The sequence below is a fragment of the Protopterus annectens genome, chromosome 2.part2, assembly GCF_019279795.1.
Source record: "Protopterus annectens isolate FY-2018-M chromosome 2.part2, PAN1.0, whole genome shotgun sequence".
Lineage (NCBI taxonomy): Eukaryota > Metazoa > Chordata > Ceratodontiformes > Protopteridae > Protopterus > Protopterus annectens.
Window position 1 is genome coordinate 984,718,455 of NC_056730.1, and position 15,578 is coordinate 984,734,032.

The 15,578-nt window shown below is 40.1% G+C and overlaps 1 protein-coding gene across 3 annotated transcripts in view; it reads left to right on the plus strand.

The window, feature by feature from the left end:
* The window catches only part of EFNA5 (ephrin A5), a 907,471-nt gene that overhangs the window by 650,742 nt on the left and 241,151 nt on the right, over positions 1-15,578 (plus strand). The gene's annotated exons all lie outside the window — the stretch shown is intronic.

A 15,578-nucleotide genomic window follows, 5' to 3' on the forward strand; every position in this document is an offset into this window, starting at 1 on the left:
GCCTAAAGCAGGTGCTTGCTTCAACACACACTTGTCCGTGCTAGGGCAGTGGGTACTTCTGTGAAAGTGTAGTACTTCTGTCTGCCCCTTACTTGACCCCAGTTTATGTCCATTTTTGGTTTGGTCCATAGCCCTTTTCCAGGCATGGCTCAATACTGAAGGGCAAGGGAAAATGCTACCTGTAAGTCTATGGACAACTTAGTGCAGTCAGTCAGGTTTCTGTCATATGTTGCATAAGCTGCAGAACTCTTCTGCCGTTGTCATTCAAGAATGGATATACAAACATCACCATTCAGTATGGCAGCCTACTGCTTGAACACAGGCTTCTGGGACTGCTTTCAGGGCTTCATTCCACATTGACAGTGACATTCTGTGTTTCACTGCTTCCAGGAGGGCACTTTTGAGAGCTATTTCTTTAATACCACTTAATGACAGACCTTTTGCTGGTCAGACTGCAGGTTGGTTGGAGGATAAAATCAGTTACAATCAGGGCTTGTGGCTGGATACAGTTTCTCACACTTGCCACTGAAAACCCATATAGTCTGGTCACTGCTGCGTGCTGATAGTTTAGTTTCTGTCAGGTTTTTCTTTCACTTGTTATTTAAGTATAAACTAAGCTTGTTTATTCTTCTTCTAGTCCATCTTAAATGCCTGCTGACTTTAGCAGAACAGAAAATGAAGAAGGAATGACGCTGATATTAAGTTAAATGTAGACAGGAAAAGAGTATATCATGTAACCTGAAAAGTCTCTGTGCCTGGGATGGGAATGATAACAGATGGCAGAAAAATGATATATTGTTCAGTATATTACTTTTGCTCCAAAGTGTACCTTCTCATGCATCAAATATTTATAATTCTTCATTTGCATATAATGCGCTAAAAAAATAGTTCTTAGGGGCATAGTTAACATTTTTGTACCATTGCCCAATAAAGCTTTAGTAACTGTTTTACTTTCAGAGTCATGCCATATTATAAGCATGCTGTTTTGGACTGGTTTGTGACACATGACAGCCCACACCTGTGCTAGGTTTTGGCAGAAATTCTGTAGCATTCTTGCCATGTTCAACCTCCAAAAATCAAACGTCAGGACATATGTTGTCATTTGTCAAAGAATCAGGTGTTTTTGCTGATACCCAGCTAGATTAGATCACATACACCGCAGGCAGTGCACAAATGTATGTCAGTTTATTGTATGAATCAAAATGGGAAATGTATTCAGCAAGAAGGCATTTATTCCATATGTCTGCAAGGCATGCTGCCACCAAGCAAGTAGTCAGAGACACATCCCATTTCTTCAGATATCTTTATAAAGAAATATATAATGCATACATTGTGTCTTGCTATATCTTAAATGCTTGGAAAGGAGCATTTTGAAAGATATTGCTGTCTTCTTAGTTGCTCAGAGAGCTGAAACCTTCACTGAAGGGCCCCAAAGCTGACTTTATTTAAACGTTACAAGTGCTGTTTTTCAAGTGATAGTTACAACGAACTTCGTTACCTTGACTGGCTTAAATTAATTTAAAATATATGCAGTTTTGTGACAATGGAAGGCTGAGGCAGCATGTTAGTCATTCTGCAAGAAATGTTACATCTGCCAGGTCATGGTGTAACTAGCATGTCGGTTGTTCTACAATAATTATTACACCTGCTCATTCAGAATGTTGCTGTATATCATTCTGAGGATTTCTGATTTTATACCATCTGGCTAACAACATATATTTAATGGTTTCTTGCTTCAGAGTAAATTTTGAGAATCTGTCTTTGTAATAATACAAAGGACTTTAATAAAGTTATTATATAAAACAAGATGTGACATGATAGTGGGACAATCTCTTGTCAGTGACAAAGTGAAACTACATAAAAAGGTGACGCAACACATTAAACTATATTGAGAGAGAGAGACCATTAAAATTATGTGATTTAAAAGCATCAGAAACTATTTCTTTGATAGTTACAGTGCATAGAGACAAGGATGCGTACGTTTTGTCCTTTTCAGCATGTAATAAATTATCATTCTATATGACACAGTTTAACGTGATGCTCATGGTCCAGAACCTTCTCTGCATTCTGTACATTTGGTGTGTGCCATGCCAAAAATATAAGATTATCAAGTAGCATTGGATTAGACTAAACATGACTAAATTCAGCTCTAATTTTGCCCCTCTCTCGCCTACATCTGTCCCTCAAGGTATACCTGAAACTGGATCACCTCCAGCTATCACGCAAGATCAAATCTTAAAAGAGCTGTGAAAAGTTAAAAATACTGTATCGATGGATCCTGACAGTATCCCTGGATGCATCTTAAAATAGCATAAAGCATGATTTAACCACACTCAGCAACATTGTTCAGTATCAGTCTCAATACAGGTTTCATACCAAGTGAATGGAGAACACCTACAGTCGTTCCCTGCATAAGGAAGGATTTTCCACAGACAGGCAGTTACAGACTCATATGTCTGACCAACCTCACATGCAAAGCCATGGAAAGACTTATCACAGAACTCATTAATAAGGTCACAGGGAACCTCCAAAACACTGGATCCATCTCAGTTTGCTTCATCAAGGGCAGGTCATGCTTATTCAGCTTGGTGGACTTTTTTGAAAAGGTTGCCAAAGCAGCGGATGAAGGAAAATGATACACAGTATGACACCCCTGCCCTGGCCCAGCAATCAAGGAGCCTCAATCCTCACCACTAACACCAGAGAGGGCATCTCATATATGAAGAAAGGATAACAAATACACATAGTAAAGTGCAATTTCCCTTAAGAGCACACAGAGATCACAGTCAGTCTGGGGCTAGTCGCTCCATTGCTCTCCAGATCCCCAATAAGACTCCCCAATGGCACAGCTATAGGGTCCAGATCTCAGCCTAGCTGGGCAAGCCAAAATCTCCAGCACCCTCTCTGTCTAACTAGTGCTCCGTGTCCCTGCCCAAGTAGCTGACACACACACACACACACACACACACACACACACACACACACACACACACACACACACACACGCACACACGCACACACACACACACACAAACTTTGAGATAAGTTTATACAACCACACAGACACTCCTGGGGAAGACTGGCACAGGTTCTCCTGCTGTGCCCCTTTTACCCAGACTATATGGTAGTAATTACTGCCACCACCCAGCTAATATTTATCAGCTACCCAAAGGCCCTTAAAATGGTGTCCAATTATTACTGTGCAATATTATTATCCAGTTGGTAGATGTGACTAAACAGTCAAGCTTATTTGGAATGACTTGGGCAGTAAACTCTATAAATATGCAATGCACTTTAGAGCTTAAATTATCTCTGCACAACCAGCCACAGTTAAAAGGTTTTAAGATACTTAATAATAAATAATTAAAACCACAAGACAATACTTTCTACTACATAGTCAGTTCAGAGATCACACAGAAATACTTAAAATAATTCAGTAGTACATTTCTGACATCACAGAAAAACACTTAGTGTAAACTTTATAGTTCTAGCTATCTCTAAAAGAAAACACAAGTCTAAGATAACTTACATCTGAGCAAGAGGCAGTGCTGTGAGTTGGATGATCCAGGCAAAAATGCTTAATGCATTCTGATTCTCTCTCTGTTTAAATTGCTGTTGCAGTTCTGATAAACATTACATCATTTTTTTTACACTTTCCTGGTGTTCCCATGCTACACATTAACTGCATTTACATTCTTAACATCTCCTTTCTGTTATCTTGCAGCTGGTCAGGAACAGAGCAATAAAAATACATTTGCATGTTTAAATCTAGCAATTTAACTATTGGTTAAAACAATAGAAAGAATTTCTTCATCTAGACTTTTCAGCACCACTGCTAATTCAAAGGGTCACCACATGCTTTACTTTGGTCAGTAGAGTGCACTGTTGTCACATTTATTTCCAATTCCACATGTAACAGTATTTTTTTACATTTAAGACAATAAGTCTGTAGTTTACATTCATATTTACAAATTATATAATTATCTTTAAAATTCTGTCTGGCTAGGCTGGCAGCCTTCACCCTTCTTTACCAGTCTTCACACACACAACATACTTCAACCTGGCTGAAGTTTTTGACACAGTCTCCCACTCAAGCATAGTTGAAAGGCTAAATAAACAGGGAATAAACCCCTATGTCACCCACCGTATTGGCAGCTGGCTGACAAATATGACACAAGAAAACAAAATAGGGGAGGTTACCTTCACAAACAGACCAGTGGAGACCCCAGAGTTCTGTGTTGGGGCCTCTCCTGACTGGAATTCACTTCTCTGAAATAAAATCCTATACAAAAGAGCTCTGGCTGAGAGAGTATGAGATGACTTGGCAATCCTGAAAGAAGGTCTATCCCAAATAAATAACTGGTGCCAAATAACGGACTGGCTAAATGCCTAAAATGCATTATTTGATCCTTTAGGAAGTCATCTACCCTGGAGAACTACCACATTTACAATATACCAATAAGAGTGGATTCACTTATTCAGGACTTGGGAAACTTATATGAACAATAACCTAACATTTGAACAGCATGCATCCATTGTCATTAGAAAAGGCTTTTTATATTGCACAGCTTATAAACAAATTGCGTCATATCTAAGAATGTCATTGTCCCCCTTTACTCAGCCCTCATTAGGCCAGTCATGGAATGTAATGTCTCTTTGGATATGTATCTGTCCAGACACATGCAACAACTGGAATTCCCACATAGATAGATACCTTACTAAAAGGATGCTAGGCTTAAAGAACATGTCCTACATGGACTGACTCAAAGCCCAGTCACTATACTCAGCATCCTACAGTCTGGAAAGAGCTGACTTGTGTCTAGCATACATGGAATCCTTCAAATCATTACTGATGGATTTACTGCACATTAGCAACTTAAGCTGTATCAGAAATACTACGAATATGGATGTAAAACTCTTCCTCAGCATCAACAGAATGGTTTGGAGGGATACCACTGTTCTGGAACAGACTCCTCATCCATGTAAAACAAAAGTCATCCCTGTCCATGTTCAAGTGCAGCTTGGATCATTTGATGGGAAACAGAAAATTCACAACAGGACTGCCCTCTGCACTACTGATGGACAGAAACAGCTCCTAAATGCATTATCTTATGCATAAGTATCCTCAAGTTATCTGTGGTATGATCCCAGTTATTCTTATTAGTAGTAATATATAATCATCATCCATGGGATGGATAAGGCCAATCTAACACCAGCTGGGATAGGTTAATTTGATCTTCGAAAGAGAAGCTGGCTATACTTAAAAGGGCCAATTCGCTAGGCTTAATATGTCCCACAGGGGCAGCTAGCCTAGTACTTACCTATGAACCTATGATTCTTTCAGGAATTGTCAGTATCACAGGCTTCAAAAACAGTTTTCAGTGCAGTTTTAGTATTTCTAAATCTACAAATACAAGGTGAATTTATATTTTTTAAACATTTCTTATGCTTTGCATGCCAGTGGACTCCTGCTTCTCAAAGTGGTTTATATGCATCGTTCATGCAATGGTGGCAAAATGATGTGTGATGCCACATATTCATGTTACCTTATTCACAGTCAGCTTGTGCCACTTTTATTGGAAAGGGAGTGCTGGCCAAGACACCATGATAATTATCCAAATTCTTTCTACAAATCAGGAAGCACTGTAAGATGAGGTTTCCTTCATGGAGGTACTGAAACTGCATTCCTCAAAAAGAATGAAGCTGCAAATCTAAAAAGAAACTATATATATATATATATATATATATATATATATATATATATCTACACGAATCACCAAAACTGCGGAAAGCTCTCCACTACGTTAACCAGGAACACAAGAAAGAGTGCAATATATATATATATATATATATATATATATACAATGTATATATAGGCTTTTACTGGAAAGGCTCACCCAGACTCAGCTACAGTTTGCTGTGAGGGAAAGGTTAGTTTGCTTTTTATTTGTTGCATTTTGTATTACTTTATTGCCTTTTTCTATTTTGTATACTGTGATTTGTTTTCTTTACACTGAGTTTTACTTGTATTCTGCTTTTAACTGCATATTAAAACTTGAAAAGAGACCACATCTGTGTCTCTTGTGATTCATACAGAATTTTTTCCACCCTCCCACCCAGTTACTGTTGTGTTCTTAAACACCACTGTCTTTCTAGTTGCCTGCCCTTTATGTTAATTTGACCATATATCTCATTTCCTCTCTGCTTTTACTGGCTGGGGTGAGTAAGCAAAAAAATTATCATTTTGTGAAATCACTCCCCTTCAACTATTTAAATTTATTGGCCATTCTACTGTATTCCATAGTACCAGAATACAAAAGTGACCAACCCCTTTCAATCTGTCTTGCTGTTTTAAAAATAGTGACTCTCCACTAAAACTTAACTTTTTAGACAGGTAAAACTTAAGTTACCTACTTTCACATCTAACTCCTCTAGTGCACACTGCAGTGTTTAGGATAAACCATTTTTTCATCTTATCTTTAAGCATCTATTGCAAGACCACCAGTTATTGGAGAGCACACATTCTGGCTCTCAGTAGTCATCTTGGGATTTGTGCTTCTGTTTTCTCATGGTGAGAGAAGGAGTGCAGTTACATTATTTCCTGGAGACTGCTGATCACCAGAAAGCTTAATAACTGCTTTATAGGTAACAGCTTGGAATCTATACTTATATTCTGATCCTGGTGAAAGTAGGAGCAGAGTGCATTGATTCCTGACTCTTTCTGTTTGGAGAATGAGTGTCTGTACTTAATGTACCGGATTGGTCTGGTTGCTATTTGAGGCATCTACCAGAAAAAGGCTACAAGCCTGCAGACCCTTGCATCATCTGGGACAAGACTGTGGATCACCAAACAGGCTGTGGCCTGCTTCTGTTCTTGGGACTGGTGCTAACATTTTGCTTCTGGTGAGAGAAGAAGCAAAGGAGTATTGTATCCCAACAGAGTGAAGCTGTGCTGAGAGCAGCATTAGTAGTAGCCCGGCAGTAGCCATTCATGTGACTCCCCTCTTTTCATCATTCTTGACAACTAATTATTTATTTTTCAGTAAGTACTGCTTGATTTCTTTCTAACTTCAGAATATGTGCCTAAATACTTCATCCTTAAATTTTCAGGGTCTACGTATTAGTTTCCTCTCAAGTGTTTGTCAGTGCTCTGTACAGACTCAAACACCTTGAGTGACATTTGTCCTGTTAAAGAAATATATAAGGAAACAGCTGCAGCACTTAGACCAACCCTTCTGGCATGTCTAAAGGTCAGTTCCCTGTGCTTTCTCCTATTAACCTGGTGAACTTGGGCATTCTGAGGCAGTGTAGCAACTGCCTCATGTACACAGACAACCCTCTCCTCTTACCTCCTGACACTCAGACTTGTGACAGATGCACTTATATATCCAAATTGGAAGCCATGCACTCTCAAGCCAAGACCAAAATAGTTGGTCAAGAGGAGAAGATCAACAACTGCACCACACCACATGCAACACAGAGCCCTCCAGAACACGCACCATCACAGCTCTCACATAAAAACACAAACCACACACCCAGCTTTGCGGGGGCTCTCAATAGAAATCTACCCAAACAGCAGAGACCTCCAAGGCAGAAACGCACTGGACCACCACAGCACAGCACAAACCACAAGACACATAGCTCACCTGCACAGTGTGCCCCTCAACCTAAGCCCCTAAGGCAAATTCAGCTTGCCCAATACCACTAATCATAGGTGGCTTGATAGTGAGACACACTGATGTCCCACTCACTAGGTTAAATAAGGAGAAGATAACAGTCAGCTATCAGGTGCCAGAATTTGACACATAACACACACACTCAGCTCACTCCACAACAAGTACAAGTATGACACTGTCACTGTTCATGTGGGTTTGCATGACCTGAGATGCACCTCCCTGGACTACATGAAAAGAGACATGGAGGAGGTCTCGGATTCTCTGGCCCAGGCAGGTATGACTCTATCCCTGAGCAGCATCCTACTGTCACCCAGAATGATACCGCAGTACAAGCAGAAATGATTGACTTCAACAATTGGCTAAGTTTAAAGTGTCATTCTAAGGGGATCCAGTATCTCCCTGCATGGGATGACATTACTGACAGACCTCGATGCTTTGCCAGAGATGTCCTGCATCTGTTACCTCTGGGTTTCCCGATACTGGCTAAGGCTCTTGCCACCCCTATAGTACCTTTTTTAGATGATGTTCCAAAGTCCAACTTACAACTGTAACAGCTATAAATAAATGCAGTCTGAGGTTCATACTGCTAGAAGTCTAATCTCAAGATGCACTTGCTCGAAACACTCCTCAAAATGGAGAACATCAACATTTGTGCTGTAATGGAGACCTGGTTTAAAGCAGCACAAAGCACTCTTGTGCTACCAGACTATAACTCATTCCACACCTTTCAGCCCCAGAAAATGGACCTAAGCTCCAAAGGTGGTGGTGTCTCCATATTCATAAAGGATATGCACACCTCCAGACTAGTACCCCAGCATAAAGCATCTGAGATGCTTCAGGTACAGCTAACATTGGGTAAGACGGCAATTAAGGTCGTAGCCTGCTATAGGTCCCTAACCATGTCCCAAGACTCTTGCTCCATGTTCCTAAGCACCCTGGAAAATATTAGGGTCCAACCTAACACTCTCAGGGTCTATATTACAAGATTGAATGCTTAGGTGATTGAACACCTAAACATCGAACTTGTAATATCGAAAGCAAAAATCAGTGAATGAGTGATTTAATGCAGGGAAAGATTTCCCTTGGCTGTTTGCCAGATTTTGCCATTTTGTCTACTGTAGAGCAATCTTGGAGTTGGTATATTTAGTTAGGGGGTGTGGAGGCCACATCCCCCACATCCCACATCAGGGAGAGTTGTGGGAAGGCACTCATTTAGTTTGGGTGTAAAGTTATTTTTTCCCCGTGGCCGACTGACGTGTTTTCCTGCTCTGTTCGACATTTTTGGGTTCAATATTACAAGTTCGATGTTTAGGTGTTCGATCACCCAAGCATTCGATCTTGTAATATAGATCCCACTCTCATCCTTGGTGACTTCAACTACCTCCTTCATCAACTGGGAAAACTACTCATGCACCAATACACTGGCCCATCGCTTCCTGGAATTCATCCATTCCAATGCCCTGGGCCAGCTCATTCTTACCCCCACTAGAGGAAGCAACATCCTTCACCTGGTTATTACTAACATGGGCAACCATTGCTCTACACCAATAGTCAATTCCTCCCTGGTTAGATCTGACCACAAACTAATCACCATGGAAATCCACATCTCACCCATAACCCCTGCAAAGTTAACCACCATGAAAAACTTCTCCAAAGCTAACTTTGGGCTCCTAAAAACAGAGGTGGCTAACTTCACGGCACCCATGTCAATGGTAAATAGATGTATGACTTCCAAGTCATACACCAATGCACTGTACAAACATGTACATAAATGTACGGAACTAGCCGTACCCAACAGAACCAAGATGCTCTCTTCCAAAAAAAGGAAGCCAATCTGGTGGTCCCCTGCCATTAGTAAACTCTACAACAGAAGGAAGAAACTGTTTCAGAAAAAGGTGAAGTCCCAATACTGGAAAAACTCCATTATTAGCCTCAATAAAAAGTTGAAATACCTCATCAAAACTTCTAAAACCAGCTATGAAGGCAGAATTGCAGCAGACACTAAAAACAACCACAAAGCCTTCTATAGTTTTATCAAGAATCTCCACGACAATACCAAGGTTTGCTCTGAATTACTGCACAATGGTACCTCGCATACTGAGCCAACAGATATTGCCAACACACTGGCCAACAGATTCAGTGCCAACTTTACCCCTCTCTCCCCACCAAAGGACCAGTCACAATACTGGAGGACTGCCAGTCACCCAGCATTACTGTAGCACATGTTAAAGCTGCATTGTCCAAGGCCAAGAATACAGTTTCCATGGGACCTGACAATATCCCTGGATGTGTTCTACATGAACTACAAAGTGAACTGACACCACATCTGTGTGTCCTGTTCAATCACAGCCTCACCTCAGGCTTTGTCCCTACCGAATAGTACACTACTACAGTCATCCCTTTCCATAAAGGGTGAGCGACTACAGACCCTGGGAATTATCGCCCCGTTAGCCTGACAGGTCTGATATGTAAGGCTGTGGAACACATCATCATGGACCCAATTAACAAGGATACAGGGAATCTCCAAACTCTAGATCCCATGCAATTTGGTTTTATGAAAGGTAGATCATGCCTGCTCAACCTGGTTGACATCTTTGAGTCAGTCACCAGAGCTGTGGATGAGGACAAAGCAGTTCATACAGCCTACCTCAATCTGGCCAAGGCCTTTGATACCATTCCCCACTCAGGATGTATTGATAAACTCACCAAACTAGGCATCAACCCCTATATCACTAGGTGAGTTGCAAAGTGGTTCACAGATAGAACCCACAGTGTAAAAGTAGCAGACTCCAAGTCAGACTTCCGGCCAGTCATGAGTGGAGTCCCACAGGGATAGGTCCTGAGTCCTCTCCTGTTTGGCATCTACTTCTCAGAATGCCAGGCCAACATAGAGGGACTCTGGCTGACCAAGTTCACACACGACTGCAAGCTGGGAGCCATTATTAACTCCCCAAGTGATGCAGACATCCTGCAGAAAGGCCTCACTGATTGGTGTTGAAACCATGGCCTTTAGCTTAATGCCAAACAATGTATCATCATCCCCTTTGGGAAAAACTCCGTTCCCACTAACTACTATATCAGTAGGAGCCCACTGAACACTGACGATGTTATAAGAAATCTGGGGACACAGGTTGACAGCAACCTCTCCTTCAACCACCACATTGCCACTGATGTCAGAAAGTCTTTCTATGTGGCATATCTCATTACCAAGGGTTTTGCATTCAGGAAGAAAGAGGTCATCATCTCTCTCTACTCTTCCCTCATTAGACCAATCATCGAGTATAATGCCCCATTTGGCATGTACCTCACTATACACATGCAACAGCTAGAAAGGCCACAAAAGTACCTCATGAAGAAGATCCTAGGCTTTAAACACATGTCCTACATGGACAGACTCAAAAAACTCCAGCTGTTCGCTGTGTCATATCATCTACTAAGAGGCGATCTCTGCTTGACTTACAAAGCCATGTCTGACCCAGCTCTTTTAGAAATGCTACATCTAAAGAAATCCCAGTCCCTCTGCACCACATGCTCCAGAAGCCTCAACCTCATTACCACAATCAACAGAACATGCTAGAGGGAGAGGTTCATAACCCAGAGACTGCCCATGCTCTGAAATAGACTTCCCATGCATGTCAAGCAGAGCACCTCACTGGCCCTCTTCAAGAGAAATCTTGATGAGTGGATGGGAAATAGAAAGTTCACCCCAAGGATCATTCCAGTGGCTCTTCTTGATAGAAGCACTGGGAACTAACGTCAGCTGGCACCATGCCAGGACACTTCTATGGGCTAGGCTTGTAAAGGCTCCAGGGCCATTAGCCTAGTACATACCTATGAACTTATGAACCTACACATACACTCACACACACACACACACACACACACACACACACACACACACACACACACACACACTCTGGGGTATTATTTGTCAGAGTGTTCCCCTAATCAGAATTAGAATGATCTTGAAAAATTAGCCTGTAGCAAGGGGGTAGGCACATTAAATTGTTACAGAAATGGTAAAAAAACACTCTGCAGAAATGCTTTTATGGTATAACAGTGACTTTTGACAATCTGTATAGCCTTTGAAGTTGCACGTTATTTTTTGGAATTGTTGACTTTCACTTATGGGTCTCACACTTATGATATGGAGCCTTTCAGTATGGCTAGTGGTGATTCAGTGAAACTACTTGATATGGCAAATAAAATTGGGCTATCTGATATAATCTTGGATCTTATTTTTTGATGTAACAAATGAAAGTGGGTCTTCTGATATGGTCTTTAAAGAAATGAGCCCCTGATTCTCAGACTGACAATTTGGAAACTGTGGTCCGCTAAGATGGAGTTATGTTGGAGGATGAACAAGTGGGGTTACTTTACCAGCCGCTACTGGTAAGATAAAATTTGCTTTACATAGTGAAACCACTGAATGAGAAGGTGAGTTTATGATAAGAACATATGTAATGTAGTTGCAGAGCCTTGAGCCAGGACTGAAACTGTTGAGGTCAGTGAGCTGTAGAAGTCTTGAGCTTGGAGTGCAGGAAGATCAGGAAATCAAGCATATTAATCCATGTGGTTAACCAAATTAATTTATGGTGTTTGTTTTAAAACATTACATTGTTTAAAATACACTGCTGCCTAATATTGTTAGGCTGAAAAATATGAACCTGTGGATTTCCTTCACAAACCATAACATGACACTGATTGGGAGAAGATCAGAAACTGCTTCACAATGACTCAATGAAATAACTGTAGTGTGAACACAGCATTGCAGTCCACTAGATTACTTGTTACAACACAAAGATAATTTCAGGGTGGGTATTTGGGAAAAGAATGTGCGCTTCAGTGAATGTTAAATTATACCCCTTTCACAGTTTGGTTTATATTGTAATTCGTAGATGAATACTTTGGCACACTGGGCAGCCAAAATATTTATTCGGATGTGTGATAGAAAGCTTTGCAAATATTACTTATCAGTGCTATTAGTATGGAACTTGTCAGAAATTTCTTAGTAAGGGTTACAATCCAAAAGCTGTCTGCCCTGTTTGCCACCAAGCTGTGGCAAATGAGTACATGTTTTGCCTGAAAGCCTTCAAAAACCAGGATAAGAGGTGGAAGATAAAGCTTTGAAGTGCATGTAGTGAGTGTCCTGGCAGTGCTGAACTTACTGTGGAGCAGGAACATACTTTGGGGTTCAGAAACTCCTAATGCACTGTGCAGTCCTGTACCAGCAGGCATTGGGCTCAAGCAGTTCGGGGACCATTGTTCTTCTACAGTGGTTTGAAGGCACCAGCCTGTAGACAGCAATCCCACTGGAGAAGCTGTATGCAAATGCTGCAGTCAAGGGACATGGATAATGCCAATTAACCATGTGCTGTGCCCTGGAAATATCACTGGCATCGGAAAAGAAAGCTTTACCGCTACTTTACTCACTATTTGGTGAGTGAAGCGGAAAAGGTGTACACTGTCTTTTGACTGCATGCACCCATTAACTTCAGTGGAAAGATTAGGAGTGTTAGCTGCACCATAGGTAATTATTGTGAAAATTATTTGTGTGTGTGTGTGTGTGTGTGTGTGTGTGTGTGTGTGTGTGTGTGTGTGTGTGTGTGTGTGTGTGTGTGTGTGTGTGTGTGTGTGCTTGGCTTTACATTGCCTTTGAATCAAATGCTGCACTGTTTGGCCTAACCATGCTAGTGTTCCCCTTACCGGTCCATGCAAAGCAGTTACATAAACACGTTCAAACATGCACACAAAATGGAAACCTATTACTAAAAATGTGTATCAATAGAAAATTAAATAATTCCATAGCAGCAATAGAGTTCAGACAATTGAAATTGCTAGACTGGAAGTCATTGTACTGTATAGGGCTGACAGCAACAATTTTTCTGAATCCCAGCCATAGTTTTTTATTGTCATTTATAATAATAAAAAAACCCTGCACATATTGAACTAAAAAACATATAAAATAAGAGGACTGCTGAAGAGGATAAATCTGAAAGTTTTAGAGATTATGGTGAAAGGATGAGATATGAAAATTCAGAAGAAAACAAGGACAAAAGTAATTTTCTTAGTAATCATGTACGTAGAAATAAAAAAGAATAAAGTGGTTAAAACCTCCTAAGTCTAAGGGATGGAATTTAGATTTTGAAAAGTGTAATTTTAGACATATTGTTTAAAAGTGCACTGAACAGATTGCAGTTATGTTTTTGTGTAAAATATAAATTATGATTTCTGAATAAAGGATTCTTAGTTTGTTACAGTACTTATAAGAACAAGAAAATGATTTTGAATACTTTGAGGTCACGATCTGTAGGTAAGGAAGAATGCTCTGGTACGGGTCTTATTGGCAATCTCTTGTGTGCATGTGTTGAGGGAAGAATTGTTCTTGCTAATGATGTCACGGTTTATGTTAAATCAGTCTAGCTACATAATCATTTTTTTGTGGCATGTGGCAGTCCAGGGCTGACACTAATACAAATGTTACACTTATACAACTCTAACATGAGATCAGCTTCTCTCTACAGATTCTAGAAAGTGCAAATGACTGTCTTCTTCACTGCTTTATGCAGTTGAACATAGTATTGTGTACGTTAAGGTACCTTCACAGCTGCCTGATAGCTTATATTGTCTGCTGTTGTCAGTGGGCAAACCGTTACTATGGCCTTCATAATAAAGCAGTGTCATACTGTTAGAGGTGTGGCATCTTTTTCCTGACCAGTTGTAGTGTCATACCTGCACTACAGTCACAATGCACCTCACTTGAAATTACCATTTTGAGGTGTTTGTCTTTCTTGCTCTGTTACCTGCTTTATGTAGCTGGCATTTACATCAACACTGGTTCGCAAGTGGTAGTATTTTTAATTTGTACTGCTGATGCTGTACTCCTGTTCTGCTAACAGCATAATTTCATCACCTAACAGGAAGCAGCATCATACATCCAATTAGCAGATCATAGACTGTTGAACTGGATTACAGCAAGCAAGCATGGTGGGTCACATTACCAGCCAGCATACAAAACTGTATGGCTTTATAGGTTTGTTAACGGGTACATGGCTCACAATGAAAATCATGTTCAGCCTTTTGCAGCCACATACTGGGCTTTTGACAAAATAAGAGTTTAACTAACAAACTCAATACAGAAAGAGTATATATATATATATATATATATATATATATATATATATATATATATATATATAAATGGAAGTTGCAGTTTTAATATTAATGTATAGTATTAAATAAGGTGTTAGCATCCTAAATTTGCTTATGTCTGTGTATGTGTGGTAACAAAGCTGCCAACTTTCACACAGCCCTTCTCACAATGCCACATTTAGATGCTGTTTGATGCTAAATGAACATGATGGCATCACTGGTATGATATCACATGCATGATGTCTTCCTTCCTTTCTTTCTTTCTTTCTTTCTTTCTTTCTTTCTTTCTTTCTTTCTTTCTTTCTCTCTTTCTCATTAGTTGTCTTATTTATGTATTGACATTTTATTACCAGGAAAGTCTGACTGGGCAGGAGTCCATTTTCAGAGGAGGCCCAGGGAAAAAAGCTACAAAGCATTACTAAATGTTTTAAGAACAATAATTTTATAGTCTTTAAGAATAATACAAAAGGCAAATACAGTTGAAATAATTATACCAGATTAGACATAATATGAAACATTGGTTAAGAATAGATACAAGTTGTTTGACAATGACTTAAACTTTAGAGAAATTTTAGCCAGTTTATAGAAAAATTAAAAGTAAGTTAGTATAATAAAAATGGGAAATGCAGTACAAATTAAGAGAAAAGTAGGCTTATGGTATAATTCGAGATAAAGCCAGAGCAGAGATATTGATAGAAGTAACGTGGTGAGTGAAGAAAGGAAATTAAGGAGATGTAAGATAAGATATGA